Raw genomic sequence first — 10,315 nt, 5'->3', positions numbered from 1 at the left:
GCTGTCGGTTTGCATACGGGTGTTCTAACTAAAACGTTTGCGATCAAGAGCTGCACAAATCCTGTTAGGCACATTTTCCCTTGGCTTCCTGGGGAAATTGTCAGTTTTGTATACGGGTGTTCGAACTAACACGTTTGTGATGAGTGTTTTATATTTAAAACCCATATTAAACTGCGGCTTGTGCGCCATTAATGTAGAGGATGCGAGCAAGGCGGGCGGCAATGGAAGTCAAAGGGCTCACTTCCCGATGAGCCTGCGCGGCGTACAACTCGCACGCTTCCCGGTGAGCCTCCGCATTGGAGTATAGCTCGCATGCCTTCCGTTTAGTCAAGCACTCAAGCACCCGTCTGCACGGCACCTGCTAGCCATTAAAAGAGTGAGGCGTGGCGTCACATGAATGGTTAACAGAACGCACACAATTTAAATTATACAAAACGTTTGAGATGTTACAGTGGCAGCTATTTGTTTCAAAATGCCTTTGTTGGCTGTTATTCGAGTGCGCCTTCTCTCAAAATGGACACAAAAAATACCACAACATGTCGGGTGCCATTCCATTATAGCATGCCAAGTTTCATGAATTCACACGAGTTTTGGATTTACTAGAATTTAAAAACAAAGTATCTCAACGTTTTGCCGGCAATCAACAGTGCCCTGGTGTTTGAAATTCATTCTCATTTCTTGCATGGGACCTAAGCATGCCCCGAAGGACACAAATTTGATTTTTCAACCAATTTATATGCACCAGAGCTTGTGCATGTAGTCCAAATTTGAATTATGCACATAAAATGCCTAGAAAACACAGTTAATGTATAAAAATGTCCAAACGAACCCCAAAAATTCCAAAATTAAACACAACACTCATGTTGTTCTATGTTGACACTAGAAATTTTTGAAAGCAATAAGAGGCAACGGATATCGTTTCGTCCCCAAAGGTGGCACATTCCCTACCGAAACCATAACGCTTGTTGTGAGAAGCTCTCGTTTGTGAGAAGCTTATACCCAAACCTGCCCCAAATGGGACAAAAAATTTACCACGGCATGTTGATGCCGCTCCATGATAGCATGCCAAGTTTCATCAATTTCAGACGAGTTTTGGATTTACTAGAATTTAAAAACCAGGTATCTCAATGTTTGCGGCCAAGTGACGGTGGCAGGGTGTTTGAAATTCATTCCCATTTTTTGCATGGGACCTAAGCATGCAACCAAGGACACAGATTTGATTTTTCAACCAGTTTATATGCACTGGAGAATGTGCATGTAGTTCAAATTTGAATTATGCACATAAAATGCCTGGAAATCTCGGTTAATGTATAAAAATGTCCAAACGAACCCCAAAAATTCCAAAATTAAACACAACACTCCTGTTGTTCTATGTTGACACTCAAAATTTTTTGAAAGCAATAACAGGCAACGAAAATCGTTTCGTCCCCAAAGGTGGCACGTTCCCTACCGAAACCATCACGCTTGTTGTGAGAAGCTCTGGTTTGTGAGAAGCTTATACCCAAACCTGCCCCAAATGGGACAAACATTTTACCACGACATGTTGATGCCGCTCCATGATAGCATGCCAAGTTTCATGAATTTCAGACGAGTTTTGGATTTACTGGAATTTAAAAACCAGGTATCTCAATGTTTGTGGCCGAGTGACGGTGGCAGGGTGTTTGAAATTCATTCCCATTTCTTGCATGGGACCTAAGCATGAAACCAAGGACACAAATTTGTTTTTTCAACCAGTTTATCTGCACTGGATAATGTGCATGTAGTTCAAATTTGAATTATGCACATGAAATGCGTGGAAAACCCAGTTAATGTATAAAAATGTCCAAACGAACCCCGAAAAATTCCAAAATTAAACACAACACTCCTGTTGTTCTATGCTGACACTCGAAATTTTTTGAAAGCAATAAGAGGCAACATATATCATTTCGTCCCCAAAGGTGATACGTTCCCTATCGAAACCATCACGCTTGTTGTGAGAAGCTCTGGTTTGTGAGAAGCTTATACCCAAACCTGCCCCAAATGGGACAAAAATTTTACCGCGACATGTTGATGCCGCGCCATGTTAGCATGCCAAGTTTCATCAATTTCAGACAAGTTTTGGATTTACTAGAATTTAAAAACCAGGTATCTCAATGTTTGCGGCCGAGTGACGGTGGCAGGGTGTTTGAAATTCATTCCCATTTCTTGCATGGGACCTAAGCATGCAACCAAGGACACAGATTTGATTTTTCAACCAGTTTATATGCACTGGAGCATGTGCATGTAGTTCAAATTTGAATTATGCACATAAAATGCCTGGAAAACCCAGTTAATGTATAAAAATGTCCAAACGAACCCCGAAAAATTCCAAAATTAAACACAACACTCCTGTTGTTCTATGTTGACACTAGAAAATTTTTGAAAGCTATAAGAGGCAACGGATATCGTTTCATCTCCAAAGGTGGCACGTTCCCTATCGAAACCATCACGCTTGTTGTGAGAAGCTTATATCCAAACCTGCCCCAAATGGGACAAAAAATTTACCACGGCATGTTGATGCCGCTCCATCATAGCATGCCAAGTTTCATGAATTTCCGACGAGTTTTGGATATACTAGAATTTAAAAACCAGGTATCTTAATGTTTGCGGCCGAGTGATGGTGGCAGAGTGTTTGAAATTCATTCCCATTTCTTGCATGGGACCTAAGCATGCAACCAAGGACACATATTTGATTTTTCAACCAGTTTATATGCACTGGAGAATGTGCATGTAGTTCAAATTTGAATTATGCACATAAAATGCCTGGGAAACCCAGTTAATGTATAAAAATGTCCAAACGAACCCCGAAAACTTCCAAAATTAAACACAACACTCCTGTTGTTCTATGTTGACACTCGAATTTTTTTGAAAGCAATAAGAGGCAACAGATATCGTTTCATCCCCAAAGGTGGCACGTTCCCTACCGAAACCATCACGCTTGTTGTGAGAAGCTCTGGCTTGTGAGAAGCTTATACCCAAACCTGCCCCAAATGGGACAAATTTTTTACCATGGCATGTTGATGCCGCTCCATGATAGCATGCCAAGTTTCGTGAATTTCAGAAGAGTTTTGGATTTACTAGAATTTAAAAACTAGGTATCTCAATGTTTGCGGCTGAGTAACGGCGGCATGGTGTGTGACATTCATTCCCATTTCTTGCATGGGACGTAAGCATGCAACCAAGGACACAGATTTGATTTTTCAACCCGTTTATATGCACTGGAGCATGTGCATGTAGTTCAAATTTGAATTATGCACCTGAAATGCCTACAAAACCAAGTTAATGTATAAAAACGTCCAAACGAACCCTGAATAATTCCAATGTTTTGGGACGACAAACCTATAGTTGCATGTTCACTGCAGATAAAAGTTCTAGCAATTCAAGCACCATCCTTTGCAGCTGTGACCCCATTACGTAATTCAAATCATGACGATATATCAAGTAGATCGCACACAGTTTATTATCACCAACCGTGTGAGATGCAGCACAAAATATCTTGGAGCATCGTCGGTGTATAGTACGCTTATGGCTTACGCGAGAAGGTGCATCAGCTACAGTCCACAGCCGGCGTGTCAAGCACACTAGCTCACTCCCCAAATATCATTTCACTGTTCATTCGTCGCCGGTGAAAGATGGGGACGTGGACCCACGTCGTGAGGGCAACTTCGGCGGCCCACTCCGGCGAGAGCGCGGCCGCAGCCGCCAGGCGCGTGCTAACAAGCTTCGTGAGGGCGACCGCAGTCTCCATCCGGGCGGCCAAGGCAGTCCAAACGGCCGCTGTTGCTTCTCAGGCGGCGGCAGCAGCATCTGCCTCAGGGATACCAACTAGCGAGAGCGGCACAATAGCTGTCCCTTCCGCAGTGGCGGCCTTAGCCCTGATGGAGGCCGCCCACCACCATGTCAAGGACATCCACGCCCAGCTCGTGGCGGTCACCGCACAAATCGAACGAAGCTTCTCCGACAATGGTCGGCAAACCACGGCCGAAGAGTTGGCAATCGCCGAGAGAGTTCGAGCAGCCGTCCGTTCCTATGCGGCATACCTTGCCACGATGGAGCCCGCCAGAGCCCAGATCGCGGCCGCCCACGCCCAGCTCGTGGTGGACTATTCCAAAGATATGGCGGACACGGATGACGAGATGCTTGCCGAGTATGGTGCAATTGATGCCATGGAGCCCCTTCCCCAGGAGACCGTCAGGCGCAAGCTGGACATGGAGGCGGCGACGGAGATCGACGAGCACCAGCTGTAGTAGTACTCTTTGTTTTGTTTAATTAAGAGCGTCGGTCTTGAATTTGTTAGAGTAATGTTTAGGTCAGCTAGCTCTGTTTAATTCCTGAACTTGCTCGATTAAGAAGTGTGCGTGTGTTGTAGTCTCCTTCGTGTACCCAAATTATGCAATGACGTGGATGACCACTGTAACTAGGGAATTTCAAACCAAAATTTTTGACATTCAAACTCATCACACATGGGTTAAGCTATCTGAATCGTTTGTGATGTTCACATATCGTACACAGTTCTGAATAAGGGACCGTGTTTGATGACACTTTGCGCGCCATTTTTTTCGCTGAAGCGATTCCAAATTTTCGACTTCCGCGGAAATATCTACCTCCCCGCCCCCTCCCCCTTACCAAAAGCCACATTTCCCCTGTTTCCGCCTTCCTTTTCAAGTTGAAACCTTCACTCCTTGTTTGCAGCACCGCCTCCTCGCCGGCGACCCTCCTCCACGCTGCTCGGCCTCGCCTATCCAGGCAGGTAATCCACACCCGACCCCCATCCTCCTTCTCCTTCGACATCCCACATGCCCCGACCGCCGGCGCGACACCTTCCACCCAAATCACCGACCCCTCCACCAAATAAGCGCCGCCCTAAGCCATGGTGCGCGCAGTATAGCCAGGATCCCATGGACCATTTGGCAGCGGAGAAGCAAATCGCGGCCGCACGCGCGGATGAGGTTGCGATGGCTGCCATTCGTGTCGACCCCCATATCTTGGAGGAGCACCTCGCCGTCGAGGCCACCGTCGACGCCTCGCGCGCCGCCGACACGACCCGGTTGGCTGTTTGGTTCAATTCTGCAATGCGATGTTCAATTGTTGTGGGTGCATTCTGTTATTGTATACCATGTGAGAAATAAATCGAATTTGGATGTACTAAATACATGAGAAACAAATACAATTGCTATATTTCCAAGTTGTTAAGCATTCTTGGTTTGGTTAACTGTCTGATCTTCTATTAGGAGTATGGTATATCGTGCAATGTGGTGCTTAGTTAACGTTTGGTTCATTTGTTGTGGTGTTTAGTTAACTATTTTGTTTGGTTCAATTCTGCAATGCGATGTTCAATAGTAGCGGGTGCATTCTGTTATTGTATACCATGTGAGGAATAAATTGAAGTTGGCTGTAGTAAATACATGAGAAACAAATACAATTGCTATATTTCCAAGTTGTTAAGCATACTTGGTTCGGTTAACTGTCTAATCTTCTATTAGGAGTATGTTATATTGTGCAATGTGGTGCTTAGTTAATGTTTGGTTCATTTGTTGTGGTGTTTAGTTAACTGCTTGGTTCAATTCTGCAATGCGATGTCCAATTGTCGTGGGTAGAATTTTGTATTGTTGTGCATGTGAGGAATAAATCGAATTTGGCTGCACTTAATACATGAGAAACATATACAAGTGCTATATTTCCTAATATAAGAGCGTTTAGATCACTACTTTAGTATTCTAAACGCTCTTATATTAGTTTATGGAGGGAGTAGTTCTTAATCATGCTTGGTTTGGATAAATGGGTTTTCCATGTGGCTTGAATTAATCTGATGAATCTGCAATGTGCTTATTTTTCATCAACATATTTTACTGATAGCATGCAAACCCTTACTTAACCTCATGACTAACTACCTTATATGTGTTGTAGGGAAACAATGGGAAGCACTGAGGTTTACAATCGAGGTTAGCACGTGCATGGTCCGTTGTCTAATAGCACATTATTGTGCAATTGCAGGAACCATTCTAATATTTAGGTTTTTAACAATTTGGTCTTGCACATGTAGGTCCTGCTGTCAGAGGTTTTGACCCACTGTTCGACCCTTTTTGCATATGGGGAAATGAGTTGTCCATGAATATCAGTCAAGTCAAGAAACTCAGAAAGATTGTTAGGATAAAGAAATTAGCAACAAAAAACAACAAGATCTTTGTCTGCACAATGAAGAAGGCATCAGTTCACTACAGGATGGTACTAACTATATACCTTGTCTTTTTTATTCCTTTGCCCCATTTCCAATATAGAGAAGATATTTATGCACATCCTTGTTTTCAGGCCTTTCCAAAGCAGTTCACTGATGATTACCTCTCAAACCACCTGTATGGTCAGGAGGCGAGGAAGGTATTCATACAACACCCACGGTTCAATATTGAAGTGTTCCTGAAGAGGACGAAGGATGGACGGTCAATCATCCACAGGCACTGGCCTAAAGTTACAAAGACCTTCAACATCAATGAAGGCTCAAAATTCGCCTTCTCCTTAAGCAGTTTTCCAGATGAGATACATCTATCTATGATGCTAATTTCGAAAGGTTATAGATGTTGCATGTGAAACTTGGTGCTGGTGTAGTTGTGTAATGGGGTAGCTGAGTGCTGAAGCTATATGATGTTGTACTCTGATGTATTTCAATTATGAAAATGAAATATATTGTGTGCTTAATATGAAATGTTAATTAGATTAATAAATGGATTATTAATAATCAGATAATTAGCCTGCTAATTGGGTTTTTCTATTGCAAACGGTTATTGAGAAAACACTGTGTGCGATGCATTCAATAACGCACACAGTTTCTAGGAATAAACCGTGTTAGATTAATGAACAATCACACACGACATCCTCTTGAAAACTGTTTGCGTTAGGCCACCTGGAGCAAACGTTTACCACATAAAAATTGTGTGTGATAGACAACCCTTAACACACAGCTTCTTCTAGACACCGTGTGTGATGCATTCAATAATGCAAACGATAAAATTGTTAATACCGTGTGCAACGGAAACGCTATCACAAATGATTTAACGAGGAAAATTGTGTGTGATGTACTTGTGAACAAAAACATTTTCCTTGGAGCGACTGTGTGGGATGTATATACGAACGGAAATGTTTAGCGGTGACTAACTGTGTGGGATGTACTTACGACCGGAAATGATTTCGCATGTATAATTGTATTTTTTTAGCACTACTGTACGTATTTTTGTATTTGAGTGCTCGCCGGTCGCACACGGCCTCATTTTGCCGAGCGTGTGTGCCAGGACGGCATATCCTCGACGGTTTCTGGGTCATGTGGGAAGGACCCCCCTATCGCCCACACTCACTAGGCGACGGTTCCAAATGCCGTCGCGGAAAGGGGTTAAAAACCGTTTGTATAGCACCTCACTTTACTAGTGATTATTCATTCATCTCTAGTATTGAACCTATGAAGGTTGAAGAAGCGCTTGATGATCCGGATTGGGTGAACGCCATGCACGAGGAGCTACACAATTTCAAGAGGAACCAAGTGTGGACATTGGTAGAAAAGTCGGACAACAACCAAAATGACATTGGAACCAAATGGGTGTTTCGGAATAAGCAAGATGAAGATGGACAAGTTGCACACAACAAGGCCCGTCTCATCGCCCAAGGCTACACTCAAGTCGAAGGTATGGACTATGGTGAGACGTATGCCCCCGTTGCTAGACTTGAGTGCATTCGCATCTTACTTGCTTATGCCAATCACCATGATATTACATTGTACCAAATGGACATTAAAAGTGCTTTTCTAAATGGTGAAATTTAGGAGGAAGTTTATGTTAAACAACCTCCCGGCTTTGTTAATCCCAAGAAACCCGATCATGTTTACAAACTTCACAAAGCTCTTTATGGTTTTAAACAAGCTCCTAGAGCGTGGTATAAATGCTTGACCAAGTTCCTTATTGAAAAAGGCTTTGATATTGGAAAAATTGATTCTACTCTTTTTACTAAAGGGGTTAATGGTGAATTATTTGTGTGCCAAATTTATGTGGATGATAACATATTTGGATCTACTAACCCTCACTTTAGTGAAAAGTTTGGAAGGCTAATGTCGGAGAAGTTTGAGATGTCTATGATGAGTGAACTCAAGTTCTTTCTTGGTTTGCAAATCAAGCAAACTAAGGAGGGTACCTTTGTTTCCCAAACAAAGTATACCAAGGACTTGTTCAAGAAGTTCAACATGCAAGAAAACAAAGGTATGAAAACACCCATGCCTACTAGTGGACATCTTGACTTGACAAAGGATGGCAAACCGGTTGCCCAAAAGGTCTATCGCTCTATGATTGGTTCATTGTTATATCTATGTGCCTCCCGTCCCAATATTATGGTAAGTGTGTGCATGTGTGCACGATATCAAGCGGCCCCTAAGGAATGTCATCTTAAGGCTGTGAAAAGGATAGTGAGATACTTAGTTCATACACCAAACTTTGGCATTTGGTATCCTAAGAGGTCTTCTTTTGATCTTGTTGGCTACTCGATTCGGACTATGCCGGTGACAAGGTTGATAGAAAGTCCACTTCGGGTACTTGTCAATTTCTTGGTAGATCTCTTGTGTCTTGGTCCTCCAAGAAACAAAACTCGGTATCCTTATCCACCGCCGAAGCGGAATACATTGCCATCGGTTCATGTTGTGCTCAGTTACTTTAGATGACCCAAACTCTTAAAGATTATGGGATATATGTGAAACATGTTCCATTGCTTTGTGATAATGAAAGTTCTATTAAGATTGCTCACGATCCCGTGCAACATTCTCGAACTAAGCATATTGAAGTTCTTCATCATTTCATTCGAGATCATGTTGCTAAAGGAGACATCGATCTTAAGCATCTTCGTACCGATAAGCAATTGGCGGATATATTCACCAAACCGCTTGATGAGAAAGTATTTTTCCGTTTGAGAGGTGAATTGAACATCATTGATGCCTTAAACTTGGAGTAGAAACTCCATTTGGATACATGCAAGACATGAGCCTTTGACTAATCCTTGATATTTCTCTTATGATGATGATCATATGTCTTGGATCTATACTTGTACCCTTGCATGTCATCTGACCCTTGTAGGTACTTGGATGAATCCAAATCTATGAGATTGCAACTCACTCACATCTTGAGCAATCTCTACATCACCAAGTCTCTACAATATGGTGGTTGAAGACAAGGAAGCATGAATCCTTTCAACATATCCTTTGACAATTTCAATACATCAAATTTCATGATTGTCATTTTGGATACACAAGTGCTATTCCTTGCCAAACTAACCCATGTAGGTAGATGAACTCAAACTACAAGTGGTGATCCCAACTCTTGATGAGCTACATCAACCTTGAGCATCCTACACAAGTTCAACTACATGATCAAGATCAACACCACCACCCAAGATATATTATTCCATCTTAGAGAAGCTTTACCCCAAGACATGGGTCAAAGCAGCTCAACAAGATGTGAATACATCAAAATGCTTAAACGAAAAATGGTAACCCCATTTTGAGCTTAAACGATGAGTATGACCTAGATCAAGTGTTCTCACTTGACTCCTCGGTCAATATACTCTAACATAGGTGACTTTGTCGCCGACCCCTTCTGGATGAAGTTCTCTAGTGTTTCTTTGTGTTCTTGCATTTGTTTCTTGCTTGCTTGTTCCCCTTTCAAAAAAATCCTTGCAAATCTTTGTGAGATCTTATTTGCCAAGTGAGCTGAGATGACAAAAAATTTCCTCTGTATTGAACTCGGTCTCATCGATTTCTGCCTATCGGCTAGACCGAACTACAATAATACATTGTAGATCGTTCATCGGTACAACCGACAAGTACTAACCCGGCCGATATGCGTCATCCATGACATTGCCAACTCGGTGTCACCGATGAAAAAGAAACTGAGTTACCGATTTCACTACTGAGAAAACATTTTGCCATTACTATTGTCATTTTATTGTCCAGCTCCACTCAATGATTCTTGTCCTCTACTCGCATCTTAAATTACATGCTGCTTTGTAATGTGACTCAAGGACCAAACCTACTTGACTCATGCTCCAGAAGATCCCTTCTTGGAAATTGATGTCGAAGGGGGAGAGAGAGCACATCAAAGCTTATCACATAAGAGAGAAAGCACATCTTAGCTTCTCCAGATGCTTATTAACCATAAAGGAGAGAAGTCACATGTCTTTAAGAGGGGAAAGACATGTTAGTAGATGTTACTTTGCTCTGTCTTTTTTTTGCTCTAATTTTCTCTTACCCTATCTTCTCTCATTATCCAATATC

This window comes from Triticum aestivum, chromosome 3D (genome assembly GCF_018294505.1).
Source record: "Triticum aestivum cultivar Chinese Spring chromosome 3D, IWGSC CS RefSeq v2.1, whole genome shotgun sequence".
Lineage (NCBI taxonomy): Eukaryota > Viridiplantae > Streptophyta > Magnoliopsida > Poales > Poaceae > Triticum > Triticum aestivum.
This window is presented reverse-complemented; position numbering follows the sequence as displayed.